Consider the following 23,811-nt stretch of genomic DNA (forward strand, 5'->3'; position numbering starts at 1 on the left):
AGTCATCTCCAAAGACCTAGATGGAGGCTGGACTGAAAGGCTTATCCTACACTTCCTACAGTGAATGACAAATAAAATGAAGCAATGTAGGAGAATGCTATGGTATGCCTGTAGAGGCACAGAGAAGGAAAACCAGTAACACCACCTGGGAGATATTACAAGAAAGGGAAAACAGCTCATTTAGCTTGGAGGTCTGTCTAGTTGTGAATATAATTTTATTTTAAAGATATGATTTCAAATGGAAACTTTGAACTTGGCGAAAGTAGTTGATTTTGTGGTAAGGGCTTGGTTGAAAGTGTTATTCATAAAACTGGCAGAGTGTCATTATCCAATGAATGGCTGTTACAGAGCAACACACTTTTTACACAGAAGCTCAGATGAGAAGAAAGTGATCAGGCAGAACACATAGCAAAAAGATCAGAGGGAAATTTGAAAGGCAAGTTTCTTTTCTGAGGAAGAGTCTAAAAACCTGGGCAAAGATAAGAGAGGCAGGCATTATTAAAATCTTTTTCAGATACTTGTCTCTGAATGCTGTAGTAGTAAATTTGGAACTGTTGAATTTAGGGGTAAGAACCACTAGAAAGCAGAATGGTGAACTGTGAGTTCCTTCTGTATTCTTCTTGTTGACTTTCAGGTGCTTTTCCCTGAAAAAGTTCTAACAGAATTGAGAGATGATTGGATGAAAACTGGAAACACTGAGAAATGCCTATCCCCACCCCTCCAAATGTTGTTAGAAAAGTTCTGTTTTATATAAAATATTGGAAAAGAATTCAGGATCTGTTAATACCAGCTTCTGTGTTTTGTGTTGAGCTAAAATTCTATAGGCTAAATGCTATAAATTCTTATGGTTTAGAGGACCAACTGTTAACTTGTGGAAAAAGTTCTCTAGATGAAGTTCACATCATGAATACCTTTTAGGAGCCTTTACATTGCAGTCTATAGTACTGACCACTGACAGAGATAAGCTGTAGTGAAATTGTTCCTTCTGTGAGTTATGTCAGAGTCTCACCTGAAGGCTGTCAAGGCTACTTGTGATAATTCTCTTTGCCTAAAAAATTTGCTAGTTGCTACTTTCCTGCAAAATCATATCACCTGATCCAGTAGTCTCTGAGGACGAACTTGTACAGATATTGCATCTGCAGATGAATTATTTCTTTCATTTTGCTGTATAGCATCTCCCCATAAACTCTAACTGTTATAACATTTTTATTTGCAGTACAAATAAGATAAAGTCTTTGTACAAAGAACCTCATAAAACACAGCCAAAAAAAAAGAAAAGGGAATAATCCTGATTCTGTAGCCTGAAAGCTCCTGGGACCACCTCCAAAGAGACTGAATTCCAAAAATAGGGCTTTCCACTCATGCATTGCTCCTCATAATTTTCAGAGCAACCAAACCAAGTCTTTACGTTGATCTGCTTGCTTTCTTCAGGTGATATGTTGCCGTAACAGTCCAGTTGTTTCTAATATTTTGCAGTATCTGTTCTGGGCATTCATCATCTCTTTTGGCACACAAAACACCTGTTCATTTTCTAAATGAGTCTAATGCTCTATCAGATTCTTTTGAGTACAATAAAGTGTTGCATCCAGTAAGTTAACATTGAAGAATCAAGCCTTTTGAAGTAAATAAAAAAAACCAAAAAACCATGAATTAAGACAGTTTGTGCAGCCTTAATTTGCCTCCTGTGCATATGTGCAAAATAATCTTTAATCATTCAATCATCCAAACTCCCAATAAGGAAGCCCCATCTTCATGCCATAGCAGCTTTCAGCTCTCTTCTGCCAAAGTACTGGAGAGGCAGCAAAGGACAGTTGTATTATCACTAGAAAATCTGGTAGCTATTGCAAATTACAGTATTATCAACTTCAGAATAATAAACCGTGATGATAATGAGAGACAGCACTGAAGGTCAATAAAGCCCTCGCAGCCATACCGGTTTGTGCTTAGTTATGTCTAACCTGAGCCTCTGCTTTTTGGATATCTCTGGCTTTGAGCCTGTCTCGGAGCTCCCTCTGGTGCTTCACTGCTCTAGTGCAAGTAATAATTTAACGAGAGATATCCATAAGAACGGGCTCTTTCGGAATGAGTCTTGGTTAAAAGAGGTAATTACCACAAAAAGTCTTTGCGTCCTCAGATTTCAGTGATTACACTTGAAGAAGGGTCGATTTAGATATATGGAAGGATTTTTTACAGTGAGGTGGTGAAACGCTGGAACATGTTGCCCAGAGAGATGGTGGATGCCCCATCCCTGGAAACCTTCAAGATCAGGTTGGATGGGGCTCTGAGCAACATGATCTAGTTGAAGATGTCCCTGCTCATCACAGGGGGATTGGACTAAATGGCATTTTAAGGTTCCCTCCAATCCAAACTATGCCACGATTCTGTGATTCTATGATTCTATGACTTCTAATGTTAAGAAGAATTAAAATTAAAAAAGCGCCTTTTTTTGATTTGCTTAACAAGAATCTTTTATTTTCAGGTAAAAAAAAAAAGAGAATATTTTTGTATTGAAGTGTAGTATTGGTAACTGAAGCTGTAATAAACCATTATCTGACAATTGTTGTACTGAAGATGAGTATCCATCTTTTCAGCTGTATTCAGTTTCAGGCCTTTTAAGACAAGAAAGATATTAAGGTGCTTGAGTGAGTCCAGTGAAGGTCAATGAAGCTGGTAAAGGGTCTGAAGGACAAGTCTGAGGAGCAGCTCAGGGAGCTGGGGGCGTTTAGCCTGGAGAAATGGAGGCTTTATTTGTCTCTACAGCTATCTGAAAGGAGGCAATAGTGAGACAGGGGTTGATCTCTTTTCCCATGTAACAAGCGATAGGATGAGAGGAAGTGGCCTCAAGTTGCACCAGGGGACCTTTAGATTGCATATTAGGAAATACTTCTTTGTATTTCCTAAGCACTGCAACAGGCTGCCCAGGGAGGTGGTTGAGTCTTCATCTCTGGAGGTACTTAAAAGAAGTGCAGATGTGGCATTTAGAGGCATGGTTTAGTAGTGGAATCAGCAGTGTTGGGTTAACAGTTGGATCTCTGAGGTCTATTCCAATCTAAACTATTTTATGATTAAAATAAGAAATATTTAAAATAAATCGCTGGAGTTGCTTTGCTCTACTTTTATGGTTTCTTCTCCTTGTACTCTTTTTGGACTTCTTTGTTGATTCCACAAAACTGCTGAACACTAAAAGGCTCTTTTTCAATATTGATGGCTATGGAGTAAGTGCAAAACTGTCCTCTGTAAGGAGACACATTGTAAAAATTCCAAGTAGACTAATCAAGATATTTCAAACTGCACTAATCTGAGCTCAATTGATCTTCAGTTAGCTGTTATGATGTTTTTTGATTTCTCTTCATGTAGCATAATTTTCATTCAATCAGTGTTGCAAATCATTCGGCATCATTGACAGACAAGGAGAGGCTTCTACAAGGACTGCATCAACTTGCTTTCCATTTGCTTTTTGTCTCTTCAAAACTGTCCAATTTCTCCAGTGTAACATTAAATAAAGAGAAATAATTTGCAATAATTGCAGCTAAATGTGCTTCCATTTGATGGATGAAAAGAGAATTTTGCTGCTTCTTATGGGACTAAACACTTTATGTGTGTATCTGTTGATGCAAATCAATGGGACCACGTATTGTGAACTGTTTTTTGGAGCAAAACTCATTTGTACATATTTGTTTATTCTCTTTGGCACCATTAAAATATAAAGTATCTGTTGGTTCAGAATTTGGCCGCACGTGTTCGTGATAGCTGGAAAATTGAAAACCTCTTGCCAAGGTAAACAGTTTTCACCAAAGTGAATTGTTATCAAGGAACTTGAACCAGCAAATTCTTTCTGCTAACATTCTAGAATTCTTGGGATACAACAGTGAAACCTGCATGCAAAAGTTAAAAAAAAAAGAAAAAGAGGGCATGATGCTCTTGGCAATTCAGTTTGCAATTTATTATTCTCTTGTCAGCTTGAACCTGTAGACATTCCTGTCAGGGTGCCCGTATGGGCACCCCATTCAGCCTGTCAAGTCTTCTACACTTCAACAACAGTTTTTGGATTGCCAACCATATGTTTGGATCCCACCCGCAAAACTTCAGCTAAATAAGCAATAGTCTCTTGAGGAATAATTGTCTGCAACATGAGTTATTATGGATACTACGCCAAATGCAGTGTAACTATTGTACTTGTAATGCAATCTTATCCTATAATATGAAGTATTCAGAGGAAAGATGTGCTTTAGCTCACATTATCATTGAGAAAATAATACAGTTTTAATAATACTGATTTTAACAATGAAGTACCCATATAAAATCTTTCCTGCTATATAATAATGTGTGCAAAACCAGTGTAATAAATTTAGCACAAGAGACATTTCTGTGTCCTGCCTCCCATGCTCATTCTGCTCTATCAGAAGGATTGGAAGAAGGACAAAGACCTTTGTCTTCACTGTCATTTTGCCTAGTCTTCATTGTTGAGACATAAATCTGCTTATTCCTTCTTCATCAGAGAGGCTTGTAGCTCACCGGGCCGACAATCTGCAATCTTTTACAGAGCCACAACAGGACCTTTACTTGTAGGCTTCAGCTGCTGGTTGGAAGTAGACTTCTGTTTTTCTGTCTTGCCGGGTGAACAGGGAAGTCACAATACAACACAGGTGTTAAAAAACCACAACCAAAATAAAATCCCCCAAACCCCTAAAACCTCACCTGAAGTGGTTCCTACCAGAGAGGAAAAAAATGTAGCATGCCTTGAAGTGAAGGCTGGTAGAAATCTTGAACCCTGCTGCTAGAGCTGGAAGGGGTACAAGCCTGCTCCAAGACGGAAGTATGGAAATTGGGATTGAAGCTGAAGCTGAATGTTTCTGAGGAGCCTTACTTGGAACTGGGAAGTAAATGTTTTGCTACTGATGGAATAGCAGTCTTATCCTGTAAGATGCAGAACACAGTTGCAGTATTGTCATGGTTTGAGACCCTCAAAAATCCAATTTCTAAGCCCCTCACACTTTGCCTCAATGTGAGAGGGGTTTTCAGACATAACACATCTACTAGCATGAGGAAATTACATAAAAATTTATTACTAACACAATAAATACTATAATACATTTACATACAAAAATTCTAACTATCTCTCCTATGGTAAAGCAATATATTTACATAGATCAAATCCCTCCTTTCCCTCCAATAAAAGTTCAGAAGGAAAGAAGAAAAGGTCTTTTCCACTTTCAGGGCAGCAGTCTCTCTCCTCTTCAAGGCGGCAGTCGTAGCTGGATTTGTCGTAGCTGGAAAATATATGTCTCTCTATCTCCATTACAATACAGGTTTTTTTTCTCACCCCTCTTGGCCCTTCAACTCCAGCCGAAGGTCTCTCCTGTGGGCTGCAAAGCAGGGACAAAACTCACCTTACCACGGTCATATCACGGGGTGCAAGGCATCCCATGAAAGTCCCTTCCTCGAGGGGTCAAGTTCCCTTGAGTTAGAACAGTTTAGGGCTCTCAGTTCAGTTTTTTGCCTCAAGTGTTCTAACAGAGCTCCTTTGCTCCATCTCAGCTGCCAGTGTGGCAGGGGGTGTGGGGAAGAAGGTCACTTCCCCTGCATTTCATCCTGGTCCAGCTCACAGGACGTCTCTGAGTTCTCAGCTCTTCTCTCTCTCTCTAGCTGCTGCTGCATTTTGGGACTCCCTAAAAGTTTGGAAGCCCACTCCTCCTCTTCAGGAGGTCTCTGGGTTTTGGGAAGGTAATCCAGTCTTACCCAAAACAGTCTCTGCTGAGTTTTCTCTGCTCTGTTGCCAGCTCTCCCTCCTTGCAGGACATCTCTGCGTCTCTCAGCCTGGCTATGTGCCATGTTGCTGGTTGCCGGCTATCTTCTTGGCTTTCAGCCACAGGTCTCCACTCGGCACTGCCTCTGCCGCCATTTTTCCGTCTTCTGCTGCCCACTCACAGTGGAGAAACTCCCCCAGCCCTTGGCCACGGCTTCCGATCCAGTTTTAACACTGTTCTGGGTATCCACAGCCCCAGCTGGGGGCTGGGGGCCTTGGCCCCCCAACAGGGCTCACTGGCCCCCCCTCAAACACGTGGCGTCTCAAACCATGGCTACCTCTCTTCCAGCTATGTAATCCAGTCTCCTTTTCTGGTCTGTTCTAATATGTTAATTTCACAGGGGCAAATTGTAGCTTCTGACTGGCTCTAGACCAAGAACACCACCCCCCGGGGTTAACCACTTTCCAACTCTAGGGGAAACCCCTTTTTAACTCGCAGCAGGTATTTGCTAATGATCAGATTGCAAATCCATCCATGGACTGGCCATTCATTTTCTTTATATGCAGAAGTTTTTGCTTGTGACTTCCTTAAGAGATTTCTTCACAGTTATGTGAGTGCAAGCATACGCGTTGCTAATTAAGGCAAGTCTGACTTGCGGTAACTTTTCAAACTGACATTTGAATTATATTCAGTAAATATATACTTTTGAAATCCTTTTCTCATAAGTTACTTTCTATGTTGACCACAGGGAAGCAAAAATTGTCATGTTGTTTGTCCTGAACTGCTATTTCAGATTTTGTATATCTGTAAAGCAAAAACTGAAACATGACAAAGTTCACTGTGGGGAATTTTAAGAAAATAATTGAATAGTGCTTCCATTTGATGCCTACTGCATTCCTTCTTGACTGTTAAATGTTTCTGGTTCAAGCTTTTCTGAAAAGAAAGACATCGATCTTTAGCAGATGTGACTGAAAAGTTAGAATTATAATTGAAATTGGACTGGCTTTACTGGATATGATGGCAAGAAAGTGGTTGTATTTCAAGAACTTAATGGCATCATCTGTCACAGAATATGCTGTCCTGTCTTGCAACTTTTCAAACTTGTTCTGCTAAAGCTTGTTCTCCTTCCTGTTACCAGTAAGATTTCCCATTTTCTTTTCACATCATGGAGAGAAGTAGTCATTTTTTTGGTGTATGACTCCTCTGACCTATTTTAGATCTTTCTTTTAGGGTGAGATAAGCAGCTGTTGTTTCCAGATGCTAAGAGCCCATGCACTTTGCTGAAAGTTACATTAAATATTATAAATCTTTGTATAATGTACAAATTATCAATGCAAGTGTGTACCCAAACATTTTTAGGGCCTAATAAGTTCCAGTTTGGCTGAGACTTTTATCTGGAAAAATATTTTAGACTCTACAGTAACATTTCAGTTCTATGTCTTCATCTCATCCCTGTCTCTCTTAGGTAGTTTGCATTTTTAAATAGTGGAATGGAGTTTGTGTAGTGATAGCTGCTGAAGGAAAACTTTTCATGGTTGTGTACCATACATTTTCTGTCCAATTACATAAAATTTAAAGAAGATACTTGAACTTTGCTTTTTTTGGAATAGTTTTGCTTCTCTTTGATGTTCCTAACATTGCTTATAAATTTGTTTATATTGAGCAGGGCCTAGACCATGAGAATCCACCTCTCTTCTAAATTTCTCAAACTTAAATATGTAAAACCGGATTTTCCGTTGCTTCTTCTCTTTCTTACCTCGTGAATCTTGATGCTTGTCTGTTGCATAGTCTAAAATACAGTGGAAGAATTGAGAACAACTTCATCTAAAACATACTGTATATAGTCTGATTTTCATCAAGACAACATCATTACATATGACAGTGACAACTAATTAATAACTCATGTTGGTTTTTTGGTTTGGTTTGGTTTTTTTTTCCAAAATAGTGATGATGGTTATTCCCATGATAATAATGCATACAGGACACCTTGAGATTATATTCCAGGTACTAAAGCTGATGTCTCTAGTGCTCAGTCAGAAAGGACTGGAGAGAGGATGCTGAAGGTTATCCTTTTCTTTAGTGGTAAAGGGAAGTAGTGGCACAAGGGACACTTGAATCTCTTATTGCCAGTAACATGCCTCTGCAGCAAAGGAAGCCAACAATCCTTCCAAACTCAATGATTTTGTGATTCATTCAGATCATCTGTAACATATAACTTTTTATATATGTCATAGAACTTTTTATATACCTCATATACCTTTAAGCACGAATGCAAACAATTTCAAACATATAGAGCTGTATGTATATGAATGCAGAAATAATCACACAGATGCATATAAGCTGGTCAGATTTACTTCAGGAAATTATTTGTGAACAGGAGAAAAGTTTTTGTATCATGAAACATCCTCCCCCAAACCAACAAGTCAAAAAAGAAAATATAGTGCTAACTCTTTCCACAGTGATCTAGATGTCAGATTTAAAAATAAATTATCTAAAATGAAAAGTTATAAATAGAATAAAGGCTAAGGAAGAAGTTTAACTGGAGATAAAAGAGACAGTCAGCTGTGGGTGGTTCAGTCTCAGACTGGCAGACCATCAGCCACTTTTCTGTGTGTGTGTGAGAGATGCAAGGAAAAGTACTTTTAATGCCTCATTGTACTTATTGACCAAACTGTTTATTATTCTTATCCTAAAGTTTTGCTTCTGGGATTTCCTTAACCTCTGTTTGCAAATATAATCAAGAATTAAACATTTGTTCCTCATTTTCTCAGAGACTGCCTCAGGACATTGATCATGTATCTGTAATCACAGCAAGAGTGGATGGGGCTGTATATACACACACCAAGTATTCTCTGCAGGTGTGTATTTCTTTTCCCATGGTTGGCATTGTAATAGATTTTCAATCCCATAATAAATTTATGTTGTGATAGATTTTTAATCCTATAATAGATTTATGTGTGGTTAAATGCCAACTACTCATTAAGCACAGTATGTGCTTCCTCCTTGATTGCCAAGTAGTGCATTTCCTTTGAAACACACCCTCATGATGTACATATTATTCATGCACAATTGTGCAGGAGGGAAAAAGTCGAAAGCTGGAAGTAAGAAGAAATCTGTGCCTAGCTGAGCAAAAACCCTAAGGCTTTCCATAGCCATTGTAACTGTCCCAGTCTTTCTGGGCTAAGAAATATCAATGTAGGGACTTGTGGTAAAGAAGATTATAGTAAGGGTTCCCATGAGCCAGTAATTGTCACTTGTTACCATAGAAAACACTATCACATAAGTCCTTTCATCAGCACAAGTAAGGCAGAGGAATTTCTGTAGAACTGGGAAATGAAAGAGCTTTGTCAAGTGTGCAGGCTTTAAATCTGCAAAAATATTTTTGCTGCTTTCCACTCACCCTGATTTTAATGTGAGATTTTGTGGACAAAAGTGTATACAATCTATAGAAACTTTTTCTCTAAAGTTATCCCATGGCTTAAATGCCAAGGAACTAGAATTTCTGGAATGCGATGGTTCAATAAATAAATTCAGAAAACTGGAAATAATTTAGAGTGAGATATTTTAAATGTAACCATAGCTTCTAAGCAAAAGGTCAGAAAGGTGGTGAGAATTCTTCCCAAGTCCATGAAACTGCCAGATCTTATCCATAAAACTGATCCTTCTTGCTTAGCATATTAAAAAACTTCAAACAAACCAGCCCTGTCAACTTAGATTGACCATGACCAACAAGGATTGAACTAAGTTTTCAAGTTAAGAAAAATTGTTAATGCGTGTGATAGGATATCCTTTCAGAGCACTTCACTGCAGCTCACTGTATCTGTTACAGCATTCAAGGCAAGGTAGTTCAGCCAAGGTATCTGCGTGATAGCCCTGCTTGGGGGAATGCTTATAGCAGATGGTTGAATGGCATTTGATAAATGGAGGGCTAAGCACTTTCTTCTCTTTAACAAATGTCATAAGAGTACTATCAATCAATATTTAAGTAGCAGTAACAGTAGCTTCAAGCTTTCCTTCTCATCTATCCATTTCTGATCTATGGGCCACATATCTGTAGACCTGCTTTGCCTGAAAAATGAAGCCTCCTGGGACTCCTAAATGCTGCCCTTGGTCTTGGCCAAAACTGCTGGCTTTCTAATAATTCCTAATGAACAGTCAATTATTGAATTCTGTTAAATTGCAGTCATGTCTGGTCAAAACATTAGATACAGCCACATAGGGAGCATGGCAGAATGTAGATTTGAAAAGAGGGACTAAATACATGGCTTGAAACCATCCTTTTGAAATATACATAAAGTCCAGTTGAATCTCAGATTCATTTTTAGGAAACCAGTTGCTTGCCAACTTCTTCCTCCCTTGTCTTTTGCTGCTTAAAAATCTTATGAAAGAAAAATACCCATCTCTGTATTAAAATACTTCCTGGGTTAGAAGGGAGATACAAGGACTTTACCAAACCTCAGAAATACCTGAAAATAAGACAACAGTGTTTGAAATGTATTGGAGTTAGTCCATCTACAGTGGGATGCAATACGTGCTTTAAGATGCCAAAAAAAGACAAGAATTCCCAACATAAACCAGAGGTGAGTGCCAGTATTCTGGAATGAAGCAAGCTGCATGAAACATTTAAAGATCATTTTGTTGAGACACAGTGTGCAAGAGAGATCTCATTTCAAACAAATGAGTATAGGCAAACAAAAGAGGCTCAGTTTCATTCTGTGAAACCAAAATATTTAAAAGCAAATTCTCTGCCATTGTGAAATGTGGAGCCCATAATGATTTCAATACCTTTCTGCTTTGTAGCAATAGTCTGCCTTGAGAAATTCTAGGTGGAAAAACTGAATATTTATGGGAAAATATCTGATACACCAAAGGCTTATGTCACATAAAATCCGTCTTGTGTGGTAGGTCATTTGCTGGAACAGATAATGGGTGTAGTCAGGAAGAACGGAGAAGGCATCAAGCCTGGGAAAATCACTGGGAAAAAAATGGATCAATGACCGGTCTGTCTAACATTTACAGTGTGGACTCTTTTGCCCTTAACACTGTAGGAGACCTGGCCCAATATCAGTGGATATTGCTATCAGTGGGCCTTCACTGTGATCCATTGTACTCTCTGTTAGTTTTATCAGTATAGACAGAATCTCTCAATGCTACTGAGCTTTAATTTACAGAGCTCCTAGTGTGAGACAGCATGGAAAAAGGAAGGAAATATCTCCATGGTGACTCTTGTTCTGTTGCTGCTTATTTGTTTGGACTTTGAAGTAGCAGAGGCATAGTTTGGATCAGTCCTAAACCTTGGCTCACATAACTGGGATCACAATCATCTCCTGACATGTAACAGTGCTGAAGTGCTGCAAAGATGGTATGTACCTGCATGTCTTGGACTTCGAACTGAATAGCTTGTCTGGACACGAGAAATAAGATGAAGGTTGGATACCCAATGAGATACTGAGTGGCGGAGGGCTGTTTGAGGGAGGATTAGCATCTTGAACTTTCTTCATGATCTTAAAGCCAAATAGCAATCAGGCAATCCTTTACATAGAGAAGGAAAACCTGACAAATAAACAGTGTCTAAGGTACATTTAAGCTGTCCAAACCCCATCTTCACGATGCATGGTGGAATGTGTGAAAAAATATGAAAGAGACTGTAAGGACCAAGTGAATTTGCCAAAGAATAAAAAAAAAATCAATAGTTTAGTTAACAAGATGAGTTACAATATGTAGAAGCAATTATTTTATTCTGAAAGGAAAGGAAGGGACAAAGTACTGAAATGTAAAGTAAGGTAAGACTAGATTGGATCATTACTTGCAAGTGAGGCTTACCAGGGCTCAGAGAATGGAAGAAGTAATGGTGTTGAATGACTACATCATAGAGCAGTTCCACCAATGGGTATTTGTGGATAGGTGTTGGGAAGAGAAACTGTTCATTCCCAACAGAATGTTTTATATATCCTTATTTGTTTTATGAACTCTAGCTTCGTTAAGTATGAAGGCTTAATGAGGCAAAGTTAAATTTTCAAGACACCTGCAGCTCTTCGAAACCATATTCTACTCCAGTCTACAAAAATATTTGGGCTGAGTTTGCTTGTCCAATCAGAATCATCTAGCACTATTAGAGTATGTTGTCTGCCACCCACATGTTGGTTTCGGTCTCCTGTTTCTTCCGTATGTTATAATTTTCCCATTTTGTGAAGATGTCCCAGACACTTTATGGATTCTCAAATGATTGTAAATAACTATTTTATAAAATCATCTTATGGAGATAAAATAAAAAATAAATCTGTGTTTTTAGTATCTTATCCAAGGGTCAGCACTTGTACTGGTGTAGTGTAGCAGATATTTTATCTACATGGGAAATTACCCCTTCTAGAATCATCCAGATGACCTCTTAGAACTTAAGAATTTTCCCCAGAATCTGGCTTTCTATTATCTGCCAAGCTAGTAAAATGACAGCTTGAGGAGACTGTCAACTTGCCATCTCCTAGCTATGTCCTGCACATTTAATTTATTTCTACATTTCAGAGTGAAAAAATGGGCCGATAAATCATTCTAACGTACACAGATGTAGCCAAGATTACATCCTCTTCTTTACTATTTCTTTGCATGCTCTGATCTGGATTTATCTTGTCTGGATTTTTTACTAATTGCCCGTGATTTAGGGGAAAGTCCATGCCTTCACATGTGTTGCATGGTTCCTGGAGCAAAAGAACTTTAAATGTGAGTAGAGCCTTAGGACACTTTTTCTGAGTAAATATAGACTTTCATGGTCAAACTAAGGTAGTTTGGAAAAATGGGTAAGCAACTACATTATAACTTATTGAAAAAGGGGTTAACATTTGGGGTGCCAATTTCAAAAAACTAAAATAAACAATCACCTCCCTCCCCCTAAAAAATCAGCATGAAGAAGATACCAAAAAGAGGATTTTTGTCTGTGTAAGCAAATCCCTTGGAAGCAATTCTGCCTGGATAATTCTGTGGAGAAATTAGGTCACATTTGGCTAACATCACTTTATTGTCAGGGTAACTTGCTCCTTTGGCTCCTCTTACTTGACGTGTGTGTGTCTGTGTATGTTTGTGTTTGTAGGTGTGTGTGTATTTGTGTGTTTGTCTGCATTTTTCACAAAGGCTCACTAACAGCCTATATTGAAAATCCTCTGAAGGAGTTGATTTTTATTTTTTTCTTCCTGTATCACTGCAGGTGCTTTAGAAAAATATGGGCCAAAAAGTTAATGAAGGCTTCTTTGATCTTGGCATTAATTTTGGTTTCTTTTTCAAGAAAACCTATTTGCAGTATAAAAGGTTGAGAACTCCTAGGCTGTTTCACAGACTCTGAAGACTGTGCTGAAAACAGCCTTCCAATAATAATAACTGTGCAAAGCCATTTCAAAGTAACCTCCTATTGTCTAGTCAATAAGGAACAAAGAACAAGGAGATTTGTTTTGGTTTTTGTTTCTTAATTGGAAAGAAATCCAGAATTTAAGAGCTCTTTGGCCTTTTCAAGAACAACAAGTTCACATGTGATTTAGTCATATGGCTGCCATAAAGTTGTGGTACTGTGCTTTCTTAGGAATTCTGTTATCAATCTGATATTTAAAACATCAAAATTAATGCTGTAGTGTTGCAGATTGTTCCAAGACCTGCACACAGCTTCAGGAGAGGTCAACTTTTCCTACATACTCACACTTTTATGAGTGCAGACAACTCTAAATTATTTGTGATTTTAAAATCGTGAGAAATATAGTGCTCTCAACCAACCCAATATGTGTCACACACCAGAAGTGTACAGTGTTCTGAATAAACAATCCCAGTAACACATCTATAAACAGCAAGTAAACTCCTGCACAGCAAGATGTGTCATCTCACAGAACAAAATCACTCTGAGCTGGAGACATTATAAGATGGCTTTGTGGTTGCACAGACCTGGGGCTAGCAGGGACTGGACCAGAGCCCATCACAATTCATGAAACAAGGAGTCTTGGCTTTTAGTAAAGGCAATGATGCAGCACATGGGTCTGAACACAGCACAACTAATGTCTGAAAAGGCAAAAATGGAATCTAAGGCACTTGAGGAAGCAAAACTCATTGAGCTTAAGTTTTAGCCTAAACTGTGAAGGTACTGGCATTTCAAAACCAACTAACAATGATATTTAATAAGTTGAGCTAATTGGTGGTATTGTGGAAATGGAGAACAGAAAAGAGGGGGGAAGGTTCTGGGTAATGTCAAACATATTAACATGGCCTGAAATGTATTAAAAAACCAGGAACTAATTTTAAAGAAAAAATAATTAAGCACGTGGAGGTAAAAGGAAAATAGGATAAAATGCAATATTGGGTTACCAGACACTGATCTTGAAGTTTAGCCCAATATTATTCTTTAATAAAAATGGATTTTTAGACTAGAGAAATACAGTATATCTATCTGGATTTCAGTAAAGCGTTTGATATGCTGCCACATAGGAAATTACTAGTTAAACTGAAATAAATGGGAATTAGAAGAAAAACTGCAAGGTGAGTAAAGACTTGGCTAAAAAGAAAACTTCATGGATTTTGCTTAAAAGGGAACTCTGAGGCTGACAGGAAGTCACTAAAAGATCTATGTTGGGCCAAACTTACTTAATATTTTTGGTAGGAATCGTTGACTGAGAAAGATAATCATGTTTCAGAGTACCCATTGATGACCCAGAACTGTGATTCTCCATGATTTAGAGCCACACACTGTCTTTCAGAAGAACCAATCTGGCTTCCATCCAGGTGACGCTACCTTTCCCAAGAAAAGTCTGGCATGTGCAAAACAGCTGGCCATAGGCTTGCATGTTTTTTCAGTGAAGCAGAAGCCATCTCCCATCTCACCAGGATATCAGCTCCTCCCTTGCCCATCACTGGGTACATGTTTAGCAGGTCTTAAACTCCTGGCAGGGCATCATCTCGTGAGGTGGTCTCATTACAAATCTCCCCAGGAACATTCTGAACAGCCGTAGAGCAGCATTAGCACAGAATTGTGTCCAAGACAACATGCCCAGCCTCTCAGCAGGGCATATTGACTCCGGCACAGTGCGTGTGAAGGCTTTGACATGACTCCTGAGTCAGACCTGACTTGTGGCTGCCCAGGTTGGCACTATGACTTAGATGTAGACAAACTCCAAGATAGTTTTGTTTGTTTAGCCTACCAAAATGAAGCCTGAGAAGAAATTGAATTACATGGTAATTGCGGGACTGGAATTATAGTAAATTGTTTCCTTAAGTAAAAGGAAACTGGATTTGATGCTCCTCCCAGTCTTATGTCCTAAGCTTCTAAGTCATGCCTAACTGACTGTGTGGTACGTCTGGCAACAAAGTCTTGCCAGGATGGTCCATGATCAAAGGTTGTACACCTAATTAATTCTTAAAGATAGCTGGAGATGGAGCTTTCTACCATCTTTCTGCAACTTTGTGATGTTGGAGGAGTCTCCAGGTGAAGAAATAAACTGCTTGTGGTCTGGATAGAATAGACAGTAAGAAACAACATTGCCAAAAGTTAAGAACAACTTACTGAGAGCAGTATGGGAAACAGTAAGGGAGTGGAATCTCTGCCTGAAAGAGGGTGGAGACTTTTTGAAAGAGACAGGAAAGCAACACTTTTGTAGAGAGGCCACGTGCCTCTATTGGAAAAATAGAGAGTCATGTATGGGATTTGCAAGGTTTTGGCAGCAGGGACCGGCAAGGGTGGCTTCTGTGAGAAGCTGCCAGAAACTTCCCATATGTGTGATGGAGCCAATGCCAGCTGGCTCCAAGATGGGCCCACTGCTAGCCAAGGTCAAGCCCATCAGCAATGGTGGTAGTGCCTCTGAGATAACATATCAAAGAAGTGGGGTAGGGGGTGGGAAGGGAATGGTGCAACTGCAGCCAGAGAGGAGAGGAATGAGAACGTGATAGAAACAACTTTGCAGACTCCCAGGTCAGTGAGGGTAGAGGAGGAAGACACACTCTAGGCACCAGAGAAGATATTACCTACAGCCCATGGTGAAGATCATGGTGAGACAGACTGTCCCTCTGCAGCCCATGTAAATCCACAGTGGAGTAGATTGGGAGTGATGGCATCATCTGCTCAAGTAACCTTTACATGTGATGGAACCTTGCTTTCCTGGAGATGGCTGAACACCTGCCTGCCAATGGGAAGTACTGAATGAATTCTTTGTTTTGCTTTGCTTGTATGTATGGCTTTTGATTTCCCGATTAAACTGTCTTTATCTCAACCCTCACCTTTTCTCAGTTTTACCCTTTCAATTCTCTCCCCCATTCCCCAGGGGTAAGTAAGAGAGTGGCTATTGTTTTTAGTTGCCAGCTGGGGTTAAACCACGACAAAAGTAAAGCCCAGGAAGAAGTAGGGGAGGTAAGGTGTTTTTAAGATTTATTTTGGTTTTGGTTCCCCCCCCCCCCCCCCATTATCCTACTCCAATTTGATTGCTAATTAATTAAATAATTTCCCCAAGTGCTGTCTGCTCTACCCAAGACTGTAATTGGTGAGTGATCTCTCCCTGTCCTTATCTTGACCCATGAAGTTTTGGTTCTATTTTCTCTCCCCTGTCCAGCTGAGGAGGGGAGTGATAGAGTAACTTTGCTGAGTACCTGACATCCAGACAGGGTCAACTCATTGCAAGACAACAGATAGAGGTAGTTGGACTTGTGTTTTAGGGAAACTCAAGGCTTCTAATATGGAAAGCTGTTAACAATCATGCTATGTGAGTCTGCCGAGGAAATGTCCATCTTATCCTCACAGATGATGTTAGAGCTGACACAGGTTATCTCCACTGTCTTTCACAGAAGTTGTACTTGCTTGAAATGACCAGTTGCTCAGATTTTAGATTCAGCAGTGAGTCTGTCCTTTTCAAAAAGTGAGAAAAAATGAGGAGGCTGGAATTGAATGACCCACAGATACCAAAGGGGTGACAAAGGATCCATAAGTAATTAATTTTTTTTCTTTTTTTTTGGTTTGTGAGATTTTACAGTCAGCAGTGAGACTATCATTTTGGCAGAGGATGAAGAGTCTAATGCTGTAGACATCAGCTGACCCATTGGTAGAGTAAGTTTAAAATACGGGAAACAGAATAGGTTCTTTGGTAAGAATAGAATTTGCTGCTGCTTATTTTGTAAAGTAAGATGTATGACGTTTCTGGTTTAATGTTGTAGACTTCAAAGTGTTTGGGTCACGTAAGGTTTTATTTCTGTGGAACAATGTTGCACAAGGGCATGCTCTGAGGAAGTATCCTTTCCAACACAGCCAGAGCAGGCTGCCAGAGCAATTGAACTGCACACAGCCTTAGTGCAGTGCCTCCTACAAAGGGAGAGTGGCAAAGAGTGTGGGGAAGCAGCTGGACAGACTTTTCCTACATGTTGGTGGATGACAGGTAGAAATTGAACTTTAAATGCTGGGCAGGCTTTGGTTAGAAACTTGCCAGCTTTCCCAGTCAGTCCCTTTCCTGCCTCCTTGGGAGGCACCTAAAGGATGAACTGAGGACTGGAGAGTCCCAGGGCTTCCACTTAGCTGGAGAAACTGTTCATCCTGGATGCAGGGATCTCTGTGGCCTGGAGATGGGAACTGTGTGATCGGTTTCCAAGTGCCATGTCTCTGAACAAGTTCTACTGCATGAATGACCTCAGGTTAAAGGTTCCAAGCCCTCTGAGTTCCACAGTTCTTTTTGAGCTGCTCTGGGGCTGATGTTGGAGGAACCCTGGCCAGTGCAAACTGCAGTTAGCACAGTAATAGTATACTGGTTATGCAGAAGCCCTACACTAACTTGCTTTAGACTAGTATCCAGTAATGCACAGCTGTTACTGTTACTATTAACAATAAATGTGTTCAATCCAACCGGTGACTGCCAAGGATCTTAGGAAACACATTTCATTTTGGAAACACCTTGTGTTTAAGAATTTCTGAAACTAAATATGGCTAGACTTCAGTTCTGTGAAAATTTTCCAGTGTTTGGCTTTTCATCCCAAAGCAGGATGAAAAGTATTCTGGTAATTTGGAAATTATCGCAGAATGGAAATTCATCTCCCTGGCCAGCTCTATTTGTGAACTCATTAATTCAAGTACTCATTTACCAACAAAAGTCTTCCTAGCCTTTAATTAAATTGGAAGGCTGTGCTTTAGTGTTGTCCCTCTGGTTTTGTTTCCAGAACCTGAGACTCTTTCTACCTTTCCTTTCTGCTGGCTATGATGACGCTTGGAATGCATTAAGAAACTGTAAGAATGCCAAGGAGTTTATTTTGTTGTGAGATTATATATGATATTTAAAGAACAACTCTTTAGCTAGAAATCCCTTCTCTCCTTTAAGGAGACTATTTACTTTTGACTGAATTATTTAAAAAAACCAAAAAGACAGAGTAAACTGTAAAGCTGAATGCTTCTTTTCTAGATATTCCTCATGAATGTGGTCTTACTCTCAGAATGTTTTATATGGTGAGGCAGAAAAGGGCCACTCTTCATTCAGTGCTTCATTTTAGGCCTCCAGATTTGAAAATCTTGGCCTGCAGTCATGAGTATTCATTCTTTGTGCACCTTTCAGAAGACAAGTCTGATTGTCTTACTTTGGTTTTGAGTCATTATTCTCTGCGCTTTGTTTTTGCCAAATGTCAAAATATAGCTGTTTCTCTGCTTCAGGGATATATTATACTAAGTACACTGGAAAAAAAAACATTGGCAAATGATAAATACTCTGGAAAAGAGAAGGAGATTTGGATGGTGCTGGGGGGAAAAAAGAAAAAGAAAAAAGAAAGAAAAAGTGACTTTGCATCATACAGATGGCAAATTTTGTCAAGCCAACAGCCAATCAGAGTTGATACGGCTTTACTCTCAATAAACCTGCAGCAACGCTATTATAGTTTTACTATACTGTTTATGAAAAGCTGAGCTAGTCTGGAAGGCATTACATGGAAGACAATTCTAGGAAAAGGGAAAAAGCCCTGTAATCATTGACAGTGCTCATGTCTGAAACCTGGTTTTTGAACGTACATTAGAATCCATAAAAGTAAATACTGAATGACAGAGAGAATGTGTTACTTCCTGATTTTAAAACAATAATACACTTTCTACTATAGCAACTACTAAATTTATTATCTATCTCATCTGTGCATCTATACAGAGAAAGAGAACAAGGATGCTTAGCATACATACACCTTTGCACATGTTCCACTTCAAAAGCTGCTCAGGGCTGGCGTTTCTAGTCTGAACTAATCATATTCCTTGTTTCAGCATAAGATTTTCAAGGCAACCTGCTGCAGTACTGCAGCTATTTTGGTGGAGAAGCAGCAATGGTCAAGGTCAGGTCCTTGCCTATATTTGCACACATGTACATACACACACACACACACACACACACACACACACACACACACACACACATGCAATCACCAAGGATATACTTACTCTCTCATGCCTGGGGTTTGCATGTATGGATGAGAGTCTTTCAACTACACTTTCTCCCATCTTGCTGCATATTCTGTTCTCTCCTGGTGTGTAAAAACACAGATAGCCCTGCAAGGAAATGGGTCTTTTGGCACTCCTAGACGTTGTTGTGGAGTACATCTCAGGAAAGCATTGTTGCTGAGCCTGCTATGAACTGGAAACAAGTTTGATACCTCTGGAGATGCTGAGTACTGGTACTACTGTACTGCTTCTGACACAGGTGCCTCTCTTTACAGAGGTCTGGTGAGCTCAGGTGCCTTTGCACTGTATGAAACTGCTCTTTGTACATGTACCTCAGAATAAATTTTACATATTAAAATTTAGGGCGAAGTAAAACCATATTCTCATTTGTTTACCAAGAACCGTAACTTCCCACCTACTTATGGTATTTAAATGCAAAGTATTTAAAATGAGTTAAGCGGTAACAGAGACTCATGGATTTTTTGCCATTTCTCCTTCAGTTGATTGCTTGTGATTAAAATCTGGAAAAGACTAACATTTTTCTAATCTTTAATGTGTCTAGACAGCATTTTTGAAAGTTCAAAATCAAACAAAAACTTAAAGTTCACTGTTTCTCAGTTAAATGAAGATGCCTAAAGGAGTGTATGGGGGTTAGGCTTTTAAATTTCACAATTACTTTCTAGATTAGTGCTCTAGCCCTGGGTTTACCCCATGTCTGTAGGAAACACACACCAGGGTTGGTTGACCCAACTTGAGCCCTGGAAACAGGAATGCAAAGGGGACTTTAATCATTACACATCTCTTGAAAGACTGAGTGTGAGCTTGTTTGTTAGCTTATGAGGTGATGGAAGAATTCCACTAGATTTTCCTTGTGCTGGATGAGCTGAGCTACCACATTTTATTATTGGTGTGGAATTAGCACTTAAGCATAAAGCGAAACAAAGCGAGGTTTGCTTAAACATCTGTGAGCACATCCATGGCTTTGTTCAATTCATACCCCTAGCATCAACAATTACTTGTTAAATGTTGTCATCTACCCAGTGTAAAACATCATAGTTGCTTCTGAAATCTTGCTGTTTTAAGGGGCTTCTAGTTTTTTACTGGACCAGTAGGACAGACCACAGAAAATCAGGACTGTCCCAGTGGTATTTTTCTGGAAACCATCAAGGGCTCCAGAGGCAAACAGTTCAAACACATGGGCAAGTGCCTTCAGGACAGTAAAATAAATGCTAGTGTGAACTTAGATCATTAGTGTTTTTGAAAATCTACTCCTTTTAGCTGCAGTCTTTTCTGCAAGATTTGTGAGCAACTTAGTCCATCTGTTGGTTACGAGCATTCACTGTGCAAACAAAAGAAACCCCCATGCCATCTTGTAAAATGTGCTCCAGCCAGCACTGTGCTTTGAGACAACCCCAGGGTGTAAGGTAAGATATCAGTGAGGAAATTTGCCCTGTGCTCAACTCATTTATGAAAATATTTACATCACACAACATGTAGTAGTGGAAAGAGAAACACTTATATGAATTACACATCTGTCTTAAAGCAGAGGCTGTATTTTACAACATCTGGTTTGGCCACTGGAGGTCAGTGTTTTGGAGCAGAATGGACATTACCCTGTTTGGTAATCCTCTGTTATGACCATAAAGACAGGAAATACTGTACCAGACTTTTTTATGCATCATTGCGGTGTTTAATATGTGTCACCTTGGCTTGATGTGGGAATATGAGTACATTCAGCAGCAGTCAAGGGGTTATACTTTTGAATAGTGGGAGAACAGCTGCAGAGAACATAGTTATGACTCACAGATTATGCAGTAAAGTTGCATGTTGCAGAGTGCAATCGTAGTTTAGTTGCTAGATAACGCCTTACTGACGTCACTCATAATGTGACAGTGGGGCAAAACATTAGCAAAGCTTATAGGAATAATTGCCTAATAGTACATCAGGCTTCATTTAGAGCTATGAGAGCAGCTCTAACAGCTCTTCCGCTTGCATAGCTCCTACTGACCTCCCCCTGTCCCTCAGCTCCTTTCCCCCCCTGTTGGTGATGAAAATATGCTATAAGTGTGAAAGGAGATGCATGTACATACTCTGCATTACTTTATTTACTTCCACTTTGCTGGGATTTGGAGACTTTCCAAAAAAAAGTAACTAGTAGTGTATCCCACCAATGGCTAGTAACTAGAAGTATATCCAAGCGGCCGATACTGAGTCCAAGACTATTTAACAACTTCATTAGTTACACAGATAATGGAGCAGAGTGCGCTTCAGCAAGTTTGCAGATGACTTGTGAGGATCATGCTGTCATTCACAGGGACCTCAACAGACTGCAGAAATTGGGTGAAAGGAACCTCGAGAAGTTCATCAAGGGGAAGTGCCACATCTTCCACCTAGGGAGAAACAACCCTGTGCACCAGTAGAGGCTGGGGAATACCCTGGAAAGAAGCTTTCCAGGATAGACTTTAGAGATCCTGGTAGACACCAAGTTGAACGTGAGCCAGCAGTGTGCCCTTGAGGCAAGGAAGGCTAATGATGTCCTGGGCTGTATTAGGAGGAGTGTTACCTGCAGGTTGAGAGAAGTGAACCTTCCCATCTCCTCAGCACTGTTGAGGTCACAGCTGGAGTACTGGGTTCAGTTCTGGGCTTGTCAGTTTAGTAGAGATATGGGCATACTGGACAGACTCCAATGAAGGACAATGGAGATGATGAAAGAACTGGAACACCCCTCCTACGAAGAAAGGTTGAGAGAGTTGGGGCTGTTCAATGTGGAGAAGAGAAGACTCGTAAGGGTCTTATCAATGTATCTAAATATCTGAAGGGAGAGTCAAAGAGGACAGAGCCAGGCTCATTTCATCAGTGTGTAGTACCAGGGCCAGGGGCAATGTACACACACTGAAACACAGCAGGTATCCTCCAAACACCAGGAAACACTTTTTCACTGTAGAGACGGCCATGCACTGTTACAAGTTTCCCAGGGGAGTTGTGGAATCTCCATCCTTAGAGATATTAAAAAACAGCCTGGACATGGCTCTGGGCAACTGGCTCTAGGTGGCCCTGCTTGAGGAATGAATTGGACCAGATGCCCTCCAGCAGACCCTTCCCACCTCAGACATTCTGTGATTGTGTGATTCTGTGCTGTGATTCTGTGCAAATGCCTCACTTTTCTCCTCCTGTCCTTCTCTCTTCATTTCTTCCCTGTCTCCTGAGCAGGCCTATGCTCTCCATGTTGGTGGGGAGAGAGGTAAAGTCTGGGAGTGCTGTGAGGGGCTGAGTAGACAGAAGTGCTGCATCTCTCACATACTTAGAACAAAACTAACTGCAGTCAGATATTTGGTCCAGAACCCTGCCTGTCCTGATCCTCATAGAGTTATATTCTTATGGCACCAGATTCTCTTTACCCACTCAAGGAAGGTCAGACTGGCTGGAAGCACTGGGTGGTAGAGAAGCAAATAGTGCAGAGAGAGAACCTCAACCTCTAATTCCTTGCAGATACCTATTCCTTGCAGATACCTCCCAGCCTCTCTACGTCACTGATATCCTCTACCTTACTCCAACTGGCACTTCACTAATCTTTTCCGGCCTATCCTACTCCACTCAAGAACAGATTTTGTCATTCCCATAAATTTATAACACTGATAACTAAGAAAAAAAATAGGTCATTTTGTCCCTCTCTGTCAGGGAAGCACAATTCACATCTAGGAAATCTTCATTGGCTTTTTTCATTATTGCCACGTTACCAATAATAAATAAAACTACACCTGAGACATGCAGCCGAATTCTGCTCAGATTTTCATTGGTTCAAATCTTGAATATATAATAAAAACTCAACTAATTCCTGATTTACTGTGTCTTAGGAGAGAAAAGAACTTGGCTTGTTTGTAGAGTTTATCATTCAAATACGTTTTCTATTCAATACAGAGATAGGTATAGGGAATGGAAAATCATACTAGTGGGAAACAGCCAGCCTTTTCCTGGTATATTTTAAATTATGTGAATAGATGTGCCAACCTCCTATTTTTCTGTTTTGTCTTTCAAATGAATGGTTATGGTTATAAGTATATGTGGTTTTTCTCACCATTTTCAATTTCTTAAGAAAAGGAGTTTTGCCTTACAAAACTTAATTTCTGGTAGCTGAAAAACATGGATAATATTCTTCTGTTTTAAAAGAGTGACAAAATCCAAAATATCTTGGGAAAAGTAAGATTTATATTAGATCATCTTTCCTGCCAGGAAGATTTTCACTGAAAGAAAACAGGTCACTCAGAAAACTGCCCAATTCACCCCTCTTTGAAAGGGGGGGATATTTTGAAGGTCTTCTGACAAAATGGATATTTAATTCCTGCTTGCAAAAGCAAAGGTGACTTCTGTGATACATTTATCCACAGAAGAGTCAATAGAATTAGGGCTGAGAAGAGTTAGGCTTCATCATGTTTCATTGCTATTCTATGTCTTCAAGGGCATAAGCACATGACCGCCTTGATCCTGGAGTATAGTTTAAGTCAAACAATAGAAGATAAATTCTTGCAGTACAATTTCAAACACCCTTTCCTGAGAGTATCCTGCCCAAGAAGTGCTCAGACTCTTTCTCTTTTTTTCCCAGGACCAATTTTTTTAGCAATTTTCTCACTGTTTGCTTGACCTTTTGTTGGGCTCTCTCAC

This window comes from Pipra filicauda, unplaced genomic scaffold (genome assembly GCF_003945595.2).
Source record: "Pipra filicauda isolate LSUMZ 115617 unplaced genomic scaffold, ASM394559v2 scaffold177_size2800117_pilon, whole genome shotgun sequence".
Lineage (NCBI taxonomy): Eukaryota > Metazoa > Chordata > Aves > Passeriformes > Pipridae > Pipra > Pipra filicauda.